General features: G+C 46.9%; 1 pseudogene; it reads right to left on the bottom strand.

Annotated features, from left to right (window-relative positions):
* Positions 1 to 2,953: 2,953 nt before the first annotated feature.
* LOC102442446 lies at positions 2,954 to 5,088 on the bottom strand (annotated as a pseudogene).
* Positions 5,089 to 11,600: the final 6,512 nt, after the last annotated feature.

Here is an 11,600-nt window from a genome sequence, read left to right as displayed (position 1 = left end):
TATTTGCTCCACCCTGTTGATTCCCTGAGACCCTGCCCCACCCAATCTGTGCACAGAGGCTTTTGCATATGAATGGGCTGGCCCTTTGAGATCTAAAATTACCTAACAAACTGCAGCTGGGTCAGAAAGACCCAGAACATCCAAAAGAAGGCCCAAGGCCCCACAGCAGCTTGCATTGCTTCACAGCTGGGCCTCATCTGGGCACCTCCAAACCCCAAACAAGGAAGAGGAACCTGCAGAACTCTCCATAGCTCCTTCTGGGTAGCCTCAGGCAGAGGTTAAATTAGCACCTCCTTAGTGATCCAAGAACCTGTGTACCCAGTGGTCAGAGTGGACCATCCAGATTATAACTCCTCAGATCCATAAGGGACACACTCAGGGGGCAGACTCAGTGAGCACCAAAGCCCCACTGAAGCAAGTCTTGCCCCAGAAGGGTGTCTTCAGCACAGAAGTTCTCCCACTGTAGACACAGCTGATTCTCACAGACACTTGGCCTGGAGGTCAATTCCTCCCAGTGATACCTACAACAATCAAGGCTTAACTACAACAAGACTGTGCACACAGCCCACAAAGAGGTGCACCAAGAGTGTCCACCCCAGGTAACTGGGGAGGCTGAGCCACTGGGCCCTATAGGACATCTAGCACAGAAAGCCACTCTATCAACACAGGGAAGCAGCCAAAATGCAGAGACAAAGAAACAGGTCACAAATGACAGAAATGGAGGAAGCAAACTACTGGATATAGAGTTCAAAACCACAGTTATAAGGTTTTTCAAGAATGTTCTAGAACCCGCTGATAAATTTAGTGAGACCCTCGAGGATATGAAAAAGGACCAACTAGAAATTAAGCATACACTGACTGAAATAAAGAATATTACACAGAGTTCCAATAGCAGACTAGAGGATCGCAAGAATCAAGTCAAAAATTTGAAATACGAAGAAGCAAAAAGAAAAAAGAATCCAAAAATATGAAGATAGTGTAAGGAGCCTCTGGGACAGCTTCAAGCGTACCAACATCCAAATTATGGGGGTGCCAGAAGAAGAGAGAGAGCAAGATATTGAAAACCTATTTGAAGAAATAATGACAGAAAACTTCCCCTACCTGGTGAAAGAAATAGACTTACAAGTCCAGGAAGTTCAGAGAATCCAAAACAAAAGGAATCCAAAGAGGACCACACCAAGACACATCATAATTAAAATGCCAAGGGCAAAAGACAAAGAGAAAATCTTAAAAGCAGCAAGAGGAAAACAGTCAGTTACCTACAAGGGCGTACCCATACAACTGTCAGCTGATTTCTCAACAGAAACTATGCAGGCCAGAAGGGAGTGGCAAGAAATATTCAAAGTGATGAATAGCAAGAACCTACAACCAAGATTACTTTATCCAGCAAAGCTATCATTCAGAATTGAAGGTCAGATAAAGAGCTTCACTGATAAGAAAAAGCTAAAGGAGTTCATCACCACCAAATAAGTATTATATGAAATGCTGAAAGGTATTAAATAAGAAGAGAAAGAAGAAAAAGGTAAAGATAAAAATTATGAACAACAAATACATATCGATCAACAAGTGAATATAAAAATTAAGTGAATAAAAAATCTGATGAACAAAGTAAATGGGTAATATAATAGAATCAGGGGTGTGGGGGGTGTGGGAAGAGACTGGACAAAAATTGTACACCTATGGATGAGGAGATTGGGGAGGTAAGGGCAGAGGGTGGGGTGGAAACTGGGTGGAGGGGAGCTATGGGGGGAAAAAAGAGGAACAACTGTAATAATCTGAACAAAAAGATTTATTTAAAAAAATACACAAAATAATTACAATAGTAAACAAACAACAAAAGGATTTATGAAATACAGATACTCATGCACAACCTGCTGGCTAATAAGGTCACAATTTCTTCCTCTGCTTTCTGCTCTCCTTGCTCTAAAAGGCAATTCTGTTATCTCAAGTTTAAAACTTAAAATTATTGTTGGGGTCCAACCCCAGCAGGTCCAGGGGTTCCCAAAGGTGTGGACGGAGTCGGCGAAGAAGGAATGACACGGAGACAGCGTTCCGTTGATCAGCATAGTGCATAGTTTGAAATAAAAGTGCAATATGAGTAAAAAGAGGCAGTGGTGCTCTTGATACACATGAATTTAGTTTTTGGTTTTTGCCATTAATTGCTAAGAAATTTAAAGATAAAAATGCAAAGTCATTAACATCAAGAGATACAAGGGCACCTTGGATTCCAAAGTATCTTTATAATGGAGGAGTAAGGGTCGCCTCACCTGTCACTTGCTTATTTTTTAAGCTATTACTCTTTCAACTCTAATCTTTGAATAAAATATTTTTTCTTCAATGACTTTTTAGATAAAATTCAGCACAGTAACATTGTCTATTTTACAATAAATCTGAAAGGAAAACTTGGAAAAGAATATTCTTATACCAAATGGCATAGCTTGTTTTTTAAATTGAAATTTTTTTGGTTAATTGCCTAATCACCTAAATCAGTGAATAAGAATGCTCAGCATCCAATCCATGAATATAGAATACAATATAATTTATTCTACTTTTTACTTCAAAGTCACAAAGATGACATCCATATAATTATAAAGCCTACTCTACATTTTCAAGTTCTCAATCCAAACATATAGATTAGAACAGGTCACTTTATTGCTGGCAACATTCATGGAAGGGCCAGATTCCTCATAAAAAGACAAAATAAGTTTGAATGGGAGCCAGCCATTGCCCTACTCAACCATCAACAGAATTATGGAAGTCAAGAAGCAATCTTTTTCCTTTTTAAAATAGCAAAGGAACAAAATATTGGCTGACTGTTGAGTGGGCCCACATTAGAGTGCATAGCTCATCAGGATTAAGGCCGGCACCTGTGAGCAGTTAACTTCCTAAGAGCACTCACTGGGCATTATGTCATCTGCACTACAGATTTCACCCCGGAAAGTGTTTGAAAATACTTTATGCTCAAAATATACAATATCCATTCCTTGTCCTTGAGGACCCAAGTATAAATCTAAAATGAGAATGGGCTTCTTCAGTCCGCAGGCAGGACTTCTTTGCAGTAGAGTGTCTCCAGAGTTTCACAAAAATAAATAAAAGCACCAGCTAACGTCTTTTCAGCTTCTTGACCTTTTGGCATTTCATTGCTTCTTTCTCCCGTCTCATTTCCTCTAAGTCCTCTTGCATACCTAGTCTTAAACTCTTTGCTTCTTCCTTCTGCTGTTCTTTCCAACTACTCTCCATGTAACGTAAGGCATAATCACTTTCATCTTTGTATTTTTTTCGGTCATAGCCAAAGATTTCTCGAATGTGCTTGGATATTTCTTCCTGAGATTCTCCTTCATCTTCGATAAAATCTTCCATTTCAGGGTCATAGTCCTCATCTTCCTCCTCTTCATAGTCTCGCTGTCTTTTGTAACCACTAGGGAAGGGAAGCCTTCGAGGACCTTGGGCAGATCTGTAGCCAGCCAAGGAAGGCTTCATTCCATTCATCTGTCCATTGCTGGGCCGGGTAATGATATTCTTAGAAAATATTGTTTCTGAGACAACAGTGCATTTGGGCTTATGGTGGGGACCTGAGCTACTAACTATTCGCCCAGGTCCCAAGCTGCTCACTGGTCTTCCAGGGCCTGAACTACTGACAGTCCGTCCAGCTGGAACTGAGCCACTTACTGATCGCCCCGGGCCACTGACTGACCGCCCGGGGAGCACTGAGCCACTCATTGATCGTGGGTTATGTGGACTGTGCACAGGCCGCCCAGGGCCACCAGAGCTGACCACTGACTTTCCAGAACCACCTGAGCCACTGATGGGTCGTCCAGAGCCACCTGTCCTTCCAGGAGGATTTGAGTCACTGGCTGGCCTCTTGGTCCCACTGACTGATCGCTCAGGTCCTGAGCTGGAGCTGCCATCCTGGCGCTTGCGCACGGAGCCAGAACTAACTGTAGGCCGAACACTCACTGTGCTGGGCCGCCCAGGAGCTGGGCTGGAACTGCTGCCTGGCTGCTTGACACCTGGACTCTTCGCCTTATGTGGGGTGACCACGGGTCCAGGTCTGGAATGGCTAGGATGGGGAGGAGATGTTTTGGCTTTGTGCTCAGTAACAGATTTCTGCGTCCCTTTAGCAGAAGTCTTTGGAACACTTGGTGAATAGGTGCTCGAGTGTGTCTTTCCAGCCCCATTGAAAACAGGCCTGTCATGGTCCTGCCGAAGTGAGGGTTGGGAGCAATTGCTAGATCCTGCTTTGGTCCTTTCTCCTGGCATGGATTTTGATGAAAACAAACCTAAATGTTTCTCATTAGCTAAGCTGGGTCTAGATTTCTTCTCATCAAGAGGAAGGGGAGTACCCTTGGAAGAAGGGTGCTTGTTCCCAGAAACTCTGCTAGGTTTTGTGCCCATACTTTCTGCCTGAGAGGGTGCCTTTTTGGTTGGAGGTAGTCTTGCATCTGCCTCAGGTTTATTTTTCCTATGCCTTCGTTCAAGAAATTCTCGCTCCCTAAGTTCTTGTGCAGTCATAGGCCGCTCTTCTGTTTTCTTCACCACCTTGATTTCCACTGGTTCGTACTGCATTTTCTCAGCCAGCCTGAGTAAGTCAGTGAAGTTCATGAGTGGTGGGGCACTTTTAAGGGGGACCTTTGGTTTACTTTCAACTTTGGGAGGAGGTTCTTGCTCTTCATACTCCTGCTCTGATGCTGCTTGATTGTATTTTAAGAATTTTTTCATCTCATACTCTTGGTCTGTTCCCTGACCATGGCTTTCCATTGCCTGTCTTTTCTTTGACTTTTCCTCAACAGGAACCCCATTGTAACCATGAAAATTGTCCTTTGTCCTCTTGGCCATAGCTCTTGCTTTCTTGTCATGTTTTAACTCAATTCGCTTTTTCACTAGTTCTTCTTTTCTCCTTTTTTCCTCTAAGGCTTTTCGTCTGAGCTCCTCCTCTTTTCGTCTGAGAAAAGCTTGTACCGCTGCTGGCTGGACACCCTTAACTTTTGGGTCTTTTTTGGCAGGACCCACTGCCAAACTATACCTTTTCGGTATGCTGTTGGTTCCTTGTCCTTTAGAAGCTATCATGAGAATTTCCCTGAAATCCATGTTGACCGAATCAGATAGAATGGGCCAGCCCATCAGAGAGGAAGGAGAAGGCACCTTACTCCGGGTGACTGTTTGGGCACCAGTTGTTGGGGTCCAACCCCAGCAGGTCCAGGGGTTCCCAAAGGTGTGAACAGAGTCGGCAAAGAAGGAATGACAGGGAGACAGTGTTCAGTTGATCAGCAGCCTAGCCAGGTTCTCTAGCCAGGATCTCCGGCCAAGTTCTGTGTTTACTGTCTTGTTACATCTGTATTTATACCAGCTGATTTTAATCCTATTAATTCTATTCCAAAAGTTAAGGCGTTTCTTATCTCCATTCCAAGGTTACTCTATTGTTCTATTAAGCTACAAGGAAGTAACTGAAGGAGATTATCCTAAGGAGATTATGTAGCTTAAGCCTGACTGTTCATAGTTAAAGTGATTAATTACCCACCTGGCACTTAGTTAAGGGGTTTTATTCCCTCCCTAACTCCTGGGAAAAATCCCCACCAGGGGAAACAACCTTTCTCAGAGAGGTGACCTTGGTTAAAACACATAGCACCAAGAAGGAGAGCAAACATATTAAGAACGGTATGCCATATATGCCAGGTCCCTTGAAACATATGCTGTGCAGATGTTTCTTCCCTGCAGCGACTGTGTCAAGCAGCAAGGATGGACTGGTTTCCAGCAAATTATTCTCAAACGTTTTGTTCCTTACAATTAGACTTATGGTCAGTTGCTTCTCTGGTACATTTCAAATTAAGAAAAAAGGGGTCTGATTTGAGCTAATAAGTGTAAATCTCCTCTCCTTTGTCCCAGTTTACAAATGTGTAAATTCAACTACTAACAAACTAAATATTTGAGTATATAACTACTTGCTTATATAGTAGTTCACCTTGTCTGCAGTTTTTTTTTTATGAGTCTTTTTTTTAATTAAATCTTTATTGTTCAGATTACATTTGTTCCTCTTTTTTTCCCCCCCATAACTCCCCTCCTCCCAGTTCCCGCCCCACCCTCTGCCCTCACTCCCCACCCACTGTCCTCATCCATAGGTGCATGATTTTTGTCCAGTCTCTTCCCACATCTCCCATTCCCCTTTCCCCTGCCAAGAATAGTCAGTCCATTCCCTTTCTATGTCCCTGATTCATTATAATCACCAGTTCATTCTGTACATCAGATTATTTTATTCACTTGATTCTTAGATTCACTTGTTGATAGATGCATGCTTGTTGTTCACAATTTGTATCTTTACCTTTTTCTTCTTCCTCTTCTTAAAGGATACCTTTCAGCATTTCATATAATACTGGTTTAGTGGTGATGAACTCCTTTAGCTTTTCCTTATCTGTGAAGCTCTTTATCTGACCTTCAATTCTGAATGATAGCTTTGCTGGATAAAGTAATCTTGGTTGTAGGTTCTTGGTATTCAGCACTTTGAATATTTCTTGCCATTCCCTTCTGGCCTGCAAAGTTTCTGTTGAGAAATCAGCTGACAGTCGTATGGGTATTCCCTTGTAGGTAATTGAGTCTCTTTCTCTTGCTGCTTTTAAGATTCTCTCTTTGTCTTTTGCTCTTGGCATTTTAATTATGATGTGTCTTGGTGTGGTCCTCTTTGGATTCCTTTTGTTTGGGGTTCTCTGCGCTTCTTGGACCTGTAAGTCCATTTCTTTCACCAGGTGGGGGAAGTTTTCTGCCATTATTTCTTCAAATAGGTTTTCAATATCTTGCTGTCTCTCATCTTCTGGCACCCCTATTATTCTGATGTTTGTACGCTTGAAGCTGTCCCAGAGGCTCCTTACACTATCTTCATATTTTTGGATTCTTTTTTCTTTTTGCTTCTTCGTATTTCAAATTTTTGACTTGATTCTTGCGATCCTCTAGTCTGCTATTGGAACTCTGTGTAATATTCTTTATTTCAGTCAGTGTATGCTTAATTTCTAGTTGGTTCTTTATCATAGCATCGAGGGTCTCATTAGTTTTCATGAGTCTCTCATCAAGTTTATTGGCTGCTTCTAGCACATTATTGCAAGCCCTCAAAAGTGCGTTTTTTAGCTCCATATCCTCCATTTCTGTCTTGTTTTTTTGTCTCGCATCTTTTATGCTTTCTTGGTGCACCCCCTTGTGGTCTTTGTGCGCAGTCTTGTTCTAGTTAAGCCTTGATTGTTGTAGTTAATACTAGAGGGATTTGACCACCAGGCCGACTGGCTGTGAGAATCAGCTGTGTGGAAAACTTCTGTCCTCTGGGGAGGTGCTAATCTAGCCTTTGCCTGAGGCTATCCGGCAAATGGCTCTGCGCAGGGCTTGGGCGGGGCGGGTCGCACAGGATCAGCAGGGCGGGCGGAGGGAGCAGTTATGGCTGCTCTCAGTCCCGTTCCCAGAGGCTCTGCTTCTCAGAACCCCAGCAAGGGCTGCAAATCTCGGAGAGAAGGCTGCCCTCACGTTTCAACTGATGCCAGACAATCCCGCTTCTCCCATTTGAGTCTGAGTCCCTAGAGACTCGCCCGGATCTGGAGCTCAGAGTCTGAGACTCCCTCCTGATTGAAAACGACAACCGCGCCCTCAGCCACCAGCCCGCTTTTCGCGCGCACCTCCGCACCTTTAAATTTTCCACACTGCGCCTCTTCTGAGCCTCGGTATGCTGTTGTCTTTCCTTCTAGTTGAAGAGTCTGTCCTCGGCCAGCCTTCCTGTGGTTCTGGGTGATGTCCGTTCCGTCTTTTAGTTGTATTTTTGAAGTGGTTGTTTGCGGCAGCAATCTCAGGTGTTTACCTATGCCGCCATCTTGGTCTCTCTCTATAATTATCCCTTGTCTGCAGTTTTGTGTTCCCTGGTTTCAGTTATCCATGGTCAACTGCATTCCAAATATACTAAATGAAAAATTCTGGAAATAAACAATTCATAAGATTTAAATAACCCACCACCAAGGTCTTCACTACACTATTGCCTGTGTTCATCTGTTCTTTGGTTAATATTTTCCTGCCCTACACCTTCCCCCATTCCCTCAGAGATTTGTCACTGTGTCCCATGCTTCTATATCTCTGGATCTATTTTGTTCACCAGTTTATTTTATTCGTTAGATTCCACAGATGAGCAAGATCATGCAATACTTGTCTATGACTGGCTTATTTCCCTTAACATTATACGCTCCAGGTCCATCCATGCTATCTCAAAAGGTAAGAGATCCTTCCTCTTTAAAGCTGCACTAGAGGCCCGATGCACAAAATTCATGCAAGAGTAGGCCTTCCTTCCCCCAGCTGTTGGCACCGGCTTCCCTCTGGCACCTGGGAACTGGGCTTCCCTTGCAGCCCTGGCTTCATCTGAAATGATGTCCAGAAGGATGTAATTAGCATATTATGCTTTTATTGTTATAGACTAGGGGCCCGGTGCACGAAATTCGTGCGCTGGGTGGGGAGGGGGGTGTCCCTCAGCCCAGCCTGCCCCCTCTCACATACTGGGAGCCCTCAGGCATTGACCCCCATCACCCTTCAATCGCAGGATCAGCCCCTTGCCCAGGCCTGATGCCTCTGGCCCAGGCGTCAGGCCTGGGCAAGGGACCCCCATCTCCCTCTGATCACTTGCTCCACCCCCTGCCTAAGCCTGATGCCTCTGACCCAGGCTTCAGGCCTGGGCAAGGGGACCCTCATATCCCCCCAATCACAGGCTCCGCCCCCCACCCAAGCCTGATGCCTCGGCTAGAGGAGTTGACCCTCATCACCCTCCAATCGCCGATCACCAGATCGGCCCCTTGCCCAGGCCTGAGGCCTCCGGCAAAGGTGTCAGGCCTGGTCAGGGGACCCCCAGCTCCCACCATTCCCGGCTCCGCCCCTGCTACCCACGATCTCTGGCACCGCCCCTGCCAAGACCTAAAGCCTCTGTTGGAGGCATTAGTCCTGGGCAGGAGACCCCCAGATCCCTGCGATCTCCCACTCTGCCCCTGCCTAGACCTAATGCCTCTGGCCAAGGCGTTAGGCCTGGGCAGGGGACCCCCAACTGCTCACGATTGCTGACTCCACCCCTGCCCATGCCTAACGCCTCTCGCCGAGGCCTTAGGCCTGGACAGGAGACCCCCAGCTCCCTGTGGTTGCCGGTTCCACCCCTGCCCAGGCCTAACGCCTCTGGCCAAGGCATTAGGCCTGGGCCAGGGACCCCCAGCTCCAGGCAATTGCAGGCTCCACCCCTGGCCAAGGCATTAGGACCCCCAGCTCCCTACGATCTCTCGCTCTGCCCTTGCCCAGTCCTAACGCCCTGGGTTTCTGATCACTGTCAGTGGCTGGGGGCTTCTTCCATCCTTTCCCTTTCGGCTCCCTGCATTGTGCCTACATATGCAAATTAACCACCATCTTTGTTGGCGGTTAACCGCCATCTTAGTTGACAGTTAATCTGCATATCGCCCTGATTAGCCAATGAAAAGGGTAGCGGTCATACGCTAATTACCATGTTTCTCTTTTATTAGATTAGACTAGAGGCCCGGTGCACAAAAATTTGTGCACTCCGGCAGGGGGGGGAGGGGAGTCTCTAGCCCGGCCTGTGCCCTCTTGCAGTCTGGGACCCCTCAGGAGATAACGACCTGCTGACTTCGGCCTGCTTTCGGGTGGCAGAGGGCAGGCCCAATCCCTAAGTGCAGCCTCTGGTCAGGTTCAGAGCAGGGCCGATTGGGGAGTTGGGGCACCGCCCTGTCATGCACAGAGCAGGGCGGACCGGGAGGTTGCGATGCCACCCTCAGTCATGCTCAGGGTAGGGCTGATTGGGGGGTTGGGGCACCGCCCCCTGTCACACTCAAGGCAGGGTCGATGGGGAGGTTGTGGCGCCACCCCCTGTGATGCACAGAGCAGGGCCGATCAGGGGGTTGGGGCGCTGCCCCTGTCACACACAGAGCAGGGCCCATCAGGGGGGTTGGGGCTCTGTACCCTGTCACACACAGAGCAGGGCCGATCAGGGGTTTGAGGAGCTCCCCGCTGTCACTCACAGAGTAGGGCCGATAGGGGAGTTGGGGCACCGCTCCCTGTCACACACAGAGCAGGGCAGATCAGGAGGTTGGGGCGCTGCACCCTGTCACACTCAGGGCAGGGCCAATGGGGAGGTTATGGCTCTACCCTGTCACACACAGAGCAGGGCCCGTGGGGGCGGGGGTTGGGGCGCCTTCCCCTGTCACAAACAGAGCAAGGCAGATAGGGAGGTTGTGGCCCCGCCCCCTGTCACACACAGAGCCGCAGGGCAATCAGGGGATTGGGGAGCTCCCCCCTATCAGGCACAGAGCAGGGCTGATCAGGGGGTTGGGGTGCCTTCCCCTGTCATGAACAGAGCAGGGTGGATAGGGAGGTTGTGGCCCCGCTCCTGTCACACACAGAGCCGCAGGGCGATCGGGGGTTTGAGCGCTGCCCCCTGTCACACTGATCCCGGTGCCCAGAGCCTCGCTGCTCCGCTGATCCCGGTGCCGGGAGGCATATTACCCTTTTACTATATAGGATAGAGGCCTGGTGCATGGGTGGGGGCTGGCTGGTTTGCCCTGAAGGTGTCCTGGATCAGGGTGGGGGTCCCCACTGGGGTGCCTGGCCAGTCTGGGTGAGGGGCTGATGGCTGTTTTCTGGAAGCGAGTGACTGAAGCTCCCAACCGCTCCTTGTTTTCTTTTTCTTTTTTTTATTCTGGGCCAGCTTTAGCTCTGAGGCCTTGCTGCTGAAAACATCGATACAATGCTGCGGTCTGGTTGGCTTTCAGTCCGGCTTTTTTTCTGGGGTTTTGTTTAGCTTCTTATTTGCAACAACGTACATAGTTGCTTAGAGTTGCAGCTGAGAGGCCGGCAAGTGAGGCGGGGAACGTTGGAGTCTGCAGTCACTGAAGCAAGCAAGCCTCCCTGCTCACTTCAGTGCATGGCTGCCAGCCGCCATCTTGGTTGTCAGTTAATTTGCATATACTCACTGATTAGCCAATGAAAAGGGTAGCGGTCGTACGCTAATTACCATGTTTCTCTTTTATTAGTGTAGATAATATTCCATTGTGTAAAAGCACCATGGCTTTTTTAATCTATTCATCTACTGATGGGCACTTGGGCTGTTTCCCGATCTTAGCCATTGTAAATAGCACTGCTATGAACATAAGGGTACATATAGTCTTTCTGGTTAGTGTTTTGGGATTCTTAGGATATTTTCCTAGGAGTGGGATCACTGGATCAAATGGCAGTTGCATTTTTAATTTTTTGAGGATACTCCATACTGTTTTCCATACTGGCTGCACCAATCTGCATTCCCACCAGTAGTGTATTAGGGTTCCCTTTTCTCCACATCCTGGCCAGCACTTGTCATTTGTTGATTTGTTGATGGTAGCCATTCTGACAGGTGTGAGAGGGTACCCCATTGTTTTTTTGATTTGTATCTCTCTGATCATTAGTACTTTGAACATCTTTTATATGCCTCTGGGCCATCTGTATGTCCTCTTTGGAGAGACATCTATTTAAGTCCTTTGCCAAATTTTTGTTTCTTATGTGTTTGTTCCTTTTGTTTGTTAATCCTCATTTGAGGATTTTTTTTCCATTGCTTTCTTTAG

The sequence above is a fragment of the Myotis lucifugus genome, unplaced genomic scaffold, assembly GCF_000147115.1.
Source record: "Myotis lucifugus unplaced genomic scaffold, Myoluc2.0 scaffold_1216, whole genome shotgun sequence".
Classification (NCBI taxonomy): domain Eukaryota; kingdom Metazoa; phylum Chordata; class Mammalia; order Chiroptera; family Vespertilionidae; genus Myotis; species Myotis lucifugus.
Note: the sequence above shows the minus strand (reverse complement) of the source record. Positions and strands in the feature narration are given on the sequence as shown.